The following is a 7,599-nucleotide window of genomic DNA, read 5'->3' as shown; positions in this document are numbered from 1 at the left end:
GTGGGGAGCAGGGGCAGGTCTGTCCGGAAGGAGCAGTGGGTTGTAAGAAGAGCAGTGACCCTGGGTCCTGCTGCCCTGAGTCTCTGTCCTGGGCCTGGTCAAGCCCAGGAGAGCAGGTCAGAAGGGCTGTGAGACAAGTATGTGAAGAAGCCCAGCAGCCCCTTCACACAGCCCTCTAGAATTTTTGCCGCCCATGGAGGGTCTCTAGGGGCAGCTGGACGTGGACCCCTCTCAAATGGAAGCATGTCAGCACACCAGCCTTGGGGAAGTGCAGAGGCTGAGATGAGCTCAAGGAGACTGAGCACATGCAGTGATCCCAGAGCACGTGTTCTGTGACTCATCCATCCCTGGGACTGTCCTTTACAAGAGGAACAAACAGTGAGGACAAAACTTGAGGTGAAACCACAAGTCCTGAAAGTGCAGAGGGAGACAGTTCACTTCTCATCCACCACCTCACCCTTTCTAGAAGAACTTGGTCTCAAGTTTCAAGGGCCCATGAGAGTTTTGACCCACAGGTTCTGTCCATCATAGGTCAATATGCAAAAGAAAACAAACTCTCCTGTGCACAATACCTTAGATGTGCTAACCAGAAAACAAAATTCCATATTAGGCAGTGACAAGCACAAGAAAGAGCAGCTCATGGGGAAAAGATCATTTTTGATGAGCGAATCAAGAAAAGGTGATTATAGAGCACAGTCATGTCTAAGGACACAATTTCTCTCTATTATATCATTAAAATATGAAAAAAAAACAAGTCAGAACTCTACACATATTTTATTCTTCTTTCTGATTTCATATCCACCTTCCTCAGTCTCCAAAGCAGGAGATATAACCCTAAAGTTCCAGGAACCCTCTGCCATTAGATCCTACCTAAGTGTTGTTCCTACCTGTATCCTCTTCCTCATCACGGCCAAAAATGCTACCCAGAGTTGATTCTGTAGAAACACAAAAATGAATTTACAAGACTTATGGATACACTTAAAATGTGACTAATATGAGTGAGTAATTGGATATTTTATTTTGTTTTATTTTAATACATTGAGTTAATCATTGATTGAATTAAATAAATTATAACAGGCACATCTAGCTAGTGGCTACCACACTGTAATACACATCCCTCTCTTTCTCTCTCTCTCTCTCTCTCTCCATATATATATATATATATGTGTGTATATATATATATATAAAGTATATGGAGGATGTTACCGCCGCTCCCCTGGTTATTCCCCTCTGTATGGTCTACCCATTCAAGATGGCTGTTTGCTGATGGTTTACCAAAGGAAAACCTCTGCCCCGTGAAGTACGTAGCCCAAGGGGTAAGAGGGATGCGTCCCTCTGCTGGTCTCCCTGGTAACCGATGAGCCCATCTGCTGTCAACTCCCCCTTTAACTGGTAGCCTGCCTATTCCGCCCAGAGAGAAGCATGCTGCTACTGCTGCTGCTGCGTTCTGCCTGCCATCGGCTATCTACAGTGGGATGTCTCACCAGGACAACTTTGCTTCTGACGTGAAACATCTCCCATCTATTAAACCATGAATGTCTCTGTCCCTGACTCCGGGCTCTTTCTTTAGCCCTCAGGCTGAGGAAGTACAGGGTTTGCAGGCGTGAGAGGTGCAGCCCAACACCTTCTGCAGGGCAGTTTGCTGGCCAGATTTGATGATTCATTTGTAGGTGTTTCCTAGACTCATGCACACTTGCCAGGCACTCATGAGACCTTGGGGACAGTGAAACAGTAATGTCAACACCCAGATCCTAGAGGAATTCCCGACAGATGTTCCAGGTGAGGGGAGAGGTAATGAGCATGGCCCAGTGCACCTGTGCTAGACATAATCAGCGAGCAGGTGCAGAAGGGAGGGAGGGACATTCACTCACTTCATGAGGCCATCCTTCTGACCACTGCCTCTGAAAAATCCAGGGAAGGAAGGGACAAAATGCCCTTAGAAGGTAAATGGCCTGTACACTGAAAACTACAAACCACTGCTAAAAGAATTAAACAAGGAACAAATCATTGAAATGACATATCATATTCATAGACTGGAGACTTATTATTGTTGACATTTCTACACGACCCGAAGGTAAGTATAAATTCATTGTAATACATATCAAAATCCTAATGTCATTTTCAAAGAAATAGAAAAAAAAAGGTCCTAAAATACATATGGAACCACTAAGGACTCCAAACAGACAAAACAATCCTCAGAACAAAGAACATAGATGGAGGCTACTCACTTCCTGACTTCAAAACACATTACAAAGCCACAGGACTCAAAACTGTATGGTACTGGCATAGAAACAGATACATAGGCCTAAAGACCAGAATAAATAACCCCCAAGAAAACTCAAAGATACATGGCCAAATGAAATTCACCAAGCTTCTAAGACAACAAATAGGGAAAGTATAGTTTTTTCAACAGTCAATAGCATAAAAATATAATTACAGAAAGATTAAAAACATATATCAGAAAAGGAGATAATGTCCAAAACATATAAGAAAAACACTACAACTCAAATGCAAAATATGTTAAAAAATTAAAAAGGGTAAATAACTGGGTTCAGAAATGTGCAAAGACTTAAATAAGACATTTCCCGTAAAGACATACAAATGGCTAACAAATATAGGAAAAGGTTCTCAACCTCACTAATCATCAGGGCAATGCAAATCAACACCTCATACCTATTAGGCTATGTATTATAAAGAAAAAAATTAACAGTTTAAGGCCAAGATGTGGGGAATTGGAAACTTTGTACACTGCTGGTGGGAATGTAAAATGGTACACCTATTATGAAAAAGAGTATGGGGGTTCCTTATAAAATTATAAACAGAATTATCATATGATTCAACAATCACAGTTCTGGGTATATATCCAAAGGAAATTAAATCAGTATCACAATGAGATGAACTTAGGTTCACTGCAGCATTCTCCACAATAGTCTTGATATGCAACCAACTTCACAACTCAAGTGTCCTGTGCCTGAGCTAAACTTAGGTACTTCAAAACAACTCCGTAAGTCTCTTAGCCCTTTAGAGAGGATGAAAGAAAAATTAGAGTTAAAAGTAATTTGTCCCAGTTCCCTTACTCTGGAATACTGGAACAAAATTCTACAGCAGAGGAAGCCTCATAAACACACAGCACCTGCCAGGGTTTACCCCAGCCTTGGAAGAACTGGGAAGGATAAGAGCAACACAGGCCTGAGGAAAGGTCCGAGTGTAGGTAGGACTGGAGTGCGGGGAGCAGGGGCAGGGCTGTCTGGAAGGAGCAGAGGGTTGTAAGAAGAGCAGTGACCCTGGGTCCTGCTGCCCTGAGTCTCTCTCCTGGGCCTGGTGAATTCCAGGAGACCAGGTTAGCAGGGCTGTGAGAGCCAGTGTGTGAAGCGAGCCCAGCAGCCCCTTCACACAGTCCTCTAGAATTCCTGCAGGCCATGAATGGTCCTTAGGGGCAGCAGGATATGGAGCCCTCTCAAATGGAAGCATGTCAGCACATCAGCCTTGGGAGGTGCTGAGGCTGAAATGAGGAGACTGAGCACATGCAGTGATCCCGAAGCATGTGTTCTGTGACTCATCCACCTCTGGGTACTCGCTTTCCATGAGGAATAAACAGTGAGGACAAAAGTAAGGTGAAGCTACAAGTCCTGAAAGTGTAGAGGGAGAGAGTTCAAGTCTCATCCACCACCTGACACTCACTATAAGAACTTCTTCTCCAGTGTCAAATGACTATGAGAGTTTTGTTTCCAATAGGATATGGCAATCATACGTGAATGTAAAAACGAAACCAAAATCCCTGGTGCAAAATACCCTCCAGGTACCAAATAGAAACGAACCATTCATATTTGGCAGTAAAAAAGCAATGAAAGAGTAGTCTTGTGAGAAACCAAATTTCTGAACGGCAAAGCAAGAAAAGATGACTATAAGCACACTACAGACAAAGGACATGGACACAATAACTCTATTATATCATTAAAATTTGGAAAGAGCAAATCAGAATTCTACACATATTTCCTTCTTCTTCCTGATTTCATATTCACTTTCCTTAGTTTCTAAAGAAGTGGGTGAAACCCAAGTTCTCTAGTAATTGTCTTGCTTTAGATCCTACCTGAGAGTTGTTCCCTACATGAATCGTCATTAGCATCACTGCTATATATGCTCTCCACCATGCATTCTGTACAAACACAACCAGGAGCATAAAGTTATTATACAAGTTGACCCACCCATTTCTCCTACTCGACTTGCTGGCTCACACAGCATCACCCTGGTATTCCCTCCAGGTTCTCAGAACTCCACTGTGTTCTGTGCAGACAGAGTCCTTCAATAAGATATTGATCACAGTTGAAAATTTCAAATGAGGGAGAGATGCTGAGAAAATCACCTTTCAAACCCTCACTTCTATAGACACATTTATAGCTTTCACCGTCAACCTTACCAACCTGAAATTCCAGATGTTACAGACACACTTGAAATATGGCTAGTGTGACCAAGCAATTATGTGTCTTTTGCATTTTTTAATAAAATGAGTTAATTATTGTTTGAATGAAGTTACTTATAAATAGACACATTTGGTTAGTGGCAACCAAACTGGAAAGCTCAAGTATAAGAAATCCAAAGATGAGAAAGAGGCAACCAGCCACCCCACTCCTGGTTGTTCTTTACTGCAGAAAATTTGATGGTCTGATCTGATCATTCGAGTATAGGTATATCTTGGGCTCTTGGACCCACGCCAGGCATTGGGAGAGTCCTTGTGGACAATGAAATAATACAGTCAACACTCAGATCCAAGAGGAATTCCCAGGAAGGGGCCCACTTGTTGACAGAGGTGAAGGGCATGGCCCAGTACAACTGTATTAGACATAATCAGAGAGTAGGTGCAGAGGGGAGGGAGGGATTTCACTCTCTCCATGAGTCCATCCTTCTCAACCCTGACTCTAGAAGACCTGAGGAAGGCAGTGGACAAGGCCTCGGAGGAGGTGAAAATTTGTACACTGAAAACTACAGGACATTGCAGAAAGAAATTAAAGAAGAGACAAGTAATTGGAATGACATACCATGTTCATAGACTGGATTATTAAATACTGTTGGCATTTCTATACTACATAAAGTGATGTACACATATCGCAACAACCCACAAAATTCCATGTCATTATTATAGAAGCGGACAGAATCCTAAAATACATATGGAACCCCCCCAAAGTAGATAAAACAATCTTGAGAGCAAAGAGCAATGATGGAGATGAACAGTTCCTGAACTCAAAACACATAACAATGCCACAGTAGTCAAAACAGTCTGCTACTGGCATCAAGACAGTGAGATAGACCAATGAAATATAATAGAGAGATGCCAAATAAATGCACATATATATGGCCAACTGATCTTTGCCAAGGTTCTAAGATTACCAAGTGAAGAAAGGATAGCCTCTTCAACAATCAACAGAATGAAAAGGCAACCTATAGGATGGGAGGAAATATGTGTAAACCTTGTATCTGAATAAGGGACCAATATCCAGAATATATAAGAAACTACTACAAGTCAATTTCAAAAAAAAAGCGGGCAAATAACTGAGTTTCAAAATGGGTAAAAAGCTTCACTAGACATTTCTCCATAAAGACATACAAGTGGTCAATCTACATATGAAAATTTGCTCAACATCGCTAAGCATCAGGGAAATGGAAATCAAGCCACAAGGAGATACCACTCACACCTGTTAGGATGTGTAATATAAAAAGTTATTTAGGGCTTCCCTGGTGGCACAGTGGTTGAGAGTTTGCCTGCCGATGCAGGGGACTCATGTTCGTGCCCCGGTCTGGGAGGATCCCACATGCCGCTGAGCAGCTGGGCCCATGAGCCATGGACGCTGAGCCTGTGCTTTTGGAGCCTGTTCTCAGCAATGGGAGAGCCCACAACAATGAGAGGCCCGTGTACTGCAAAAAAAAAAAAAAGAAGAAGAAAGAAGGAAACTTAATGGATGCTTGCAAAGATGTGAAGAAGTGGAACTTCTGTACCCTGTTTTGTTCCCTGTAGTAATGTAAAATGGTGTAGACATTATGGAAAACAGAATGGAAGTCCCCCCAAAATTATTAAGAGAACTATCATAAGATCCAGCAATCACTGATTTAGGTTTATATACAAAGGAGATAAAACAAGCATGTCTAAGAGATATCTAAAAGCTCATGTCCATTGCAGCATTACACACAATACACAACATAGGAAAACTACGTAGTATCCATGGGAAGATGAATTAATAAAGAAAATCTGGTGTATACATACAGTGAAAGGTCATTCAGTCTTTGAAAAAGAAGGAAATCCTGCCATTTGCAGCAACACGAAAGAACTTGGAGGACATTTGTAAGAGTGACATAAGCCAGTCACAGAAGGTCAAAAACTGAAAGAAAACTCCGAGAAGCAGAGAGTAGAAGGGTGGTTCCAAGAGCTGGCAGGAGGTTGACATGGGAAGTCTCTGTTCAATTGATACCATGTGTTATTTGCAAAATGGAACAGTTCTAGACACATGCTGTACAACAAGGTGCATGTAGTCAACAGGACTGACTGGCCATTTCAAAACTTGTTAAGACGTTGGATTTCATTGTATGCGTACTTTTACAACAATAAAATATACATATGTAAAATAAATACAAAGTGGAAAAAGGGGAAAAAAGAAGAAAAATAAGGAAAGGGAGTCAACAGAGGGAAAGAAGAAAGCAGGAGGGGTCTCGAATGTACACAGGTATCAGGAGATAATGGGAGAGAAGCTCCTCTCCCCAGGCTTTAAAGAAGACATCTCTCCAGAGTTCACTCAAGCAAGAGGGGGATGTCCTTTCTCTTCCCCATTCAACCAGAAGCACCAATAGCATCCTAAGTGTGGCCCAGGCTGTGCTCAGGTGTACACTTTTCCATGATCTCTAAACAAACCACCCCTGACTCCCCATGGCTCAGGTGCCCTTCCTGTATCTCCTTCCACTTCTCTAAAGCATTTCCGTCTTCAAGTCCAGCCCGAGGCTCCAATCCTGTCCTCACACGTGGTTCCACAGGGTGGGTCTCTGAGTTCTTAAGAGCCTCACTGTGAGTAGCAGGCACTGAATCGCACACCAGGGTTCCCCTCAGAACTATCAGCAAACTACGACCTAGGGATTCAGGATTTCTAGAACAACTTTACTCATAGACAGTCTCTTGGGTAAACAAGTGACATTTTACAATGAAGCATTTTCAGTTTTTACTGTGGTGGGGAAAATATTGACACATATATGGCAATCATATTCTATTAAAGTATGTATTTCTCAAAGGACTATCGAAAAAAAAATTTTAAGTATAACTTTCCATGTTTTAATTGACTTTACTCCCAGATTTGTTTGCTTGCAAAAGCCTTCAGAAAATACCAAGAACCTACTTCATCTGGCAGTTTGCACAGCAACATGAGTGGAGATGCTCTTGTCACACTGCTTGGTTTCTCTGTCCCACATTGCAAAGCACAACCTCCTGTCCGCCCTCCTGGGAAGGGAGCCAGTACCTAACCAAAGCTCACACCCTGGGGTAGATTTCTTGGTTCTGTCTGCACTGTATGCAGTGTTCCTTGCCCAGCACACAGAAACAGGGCCGGCACAAGTGATGGAAGA

The sequence above is a fragment of the Mesoplodon bidens genome (assembly GCF_964165515.1).
Source record: "Mesoplodon bidens genome assembly, contig: HAP1_SCAFFOLD_154, whole genome shotgun sequence".
Taxonomy (NCBI): Eukaryota; Metazoa; Chordata; class Mammalia; order Artiodactyla; family Ziphiidae; genus Mesoplodon; species Mesoplodon bidens.
Note: the sequence above shows the minus strand (reverse complement) of the source record.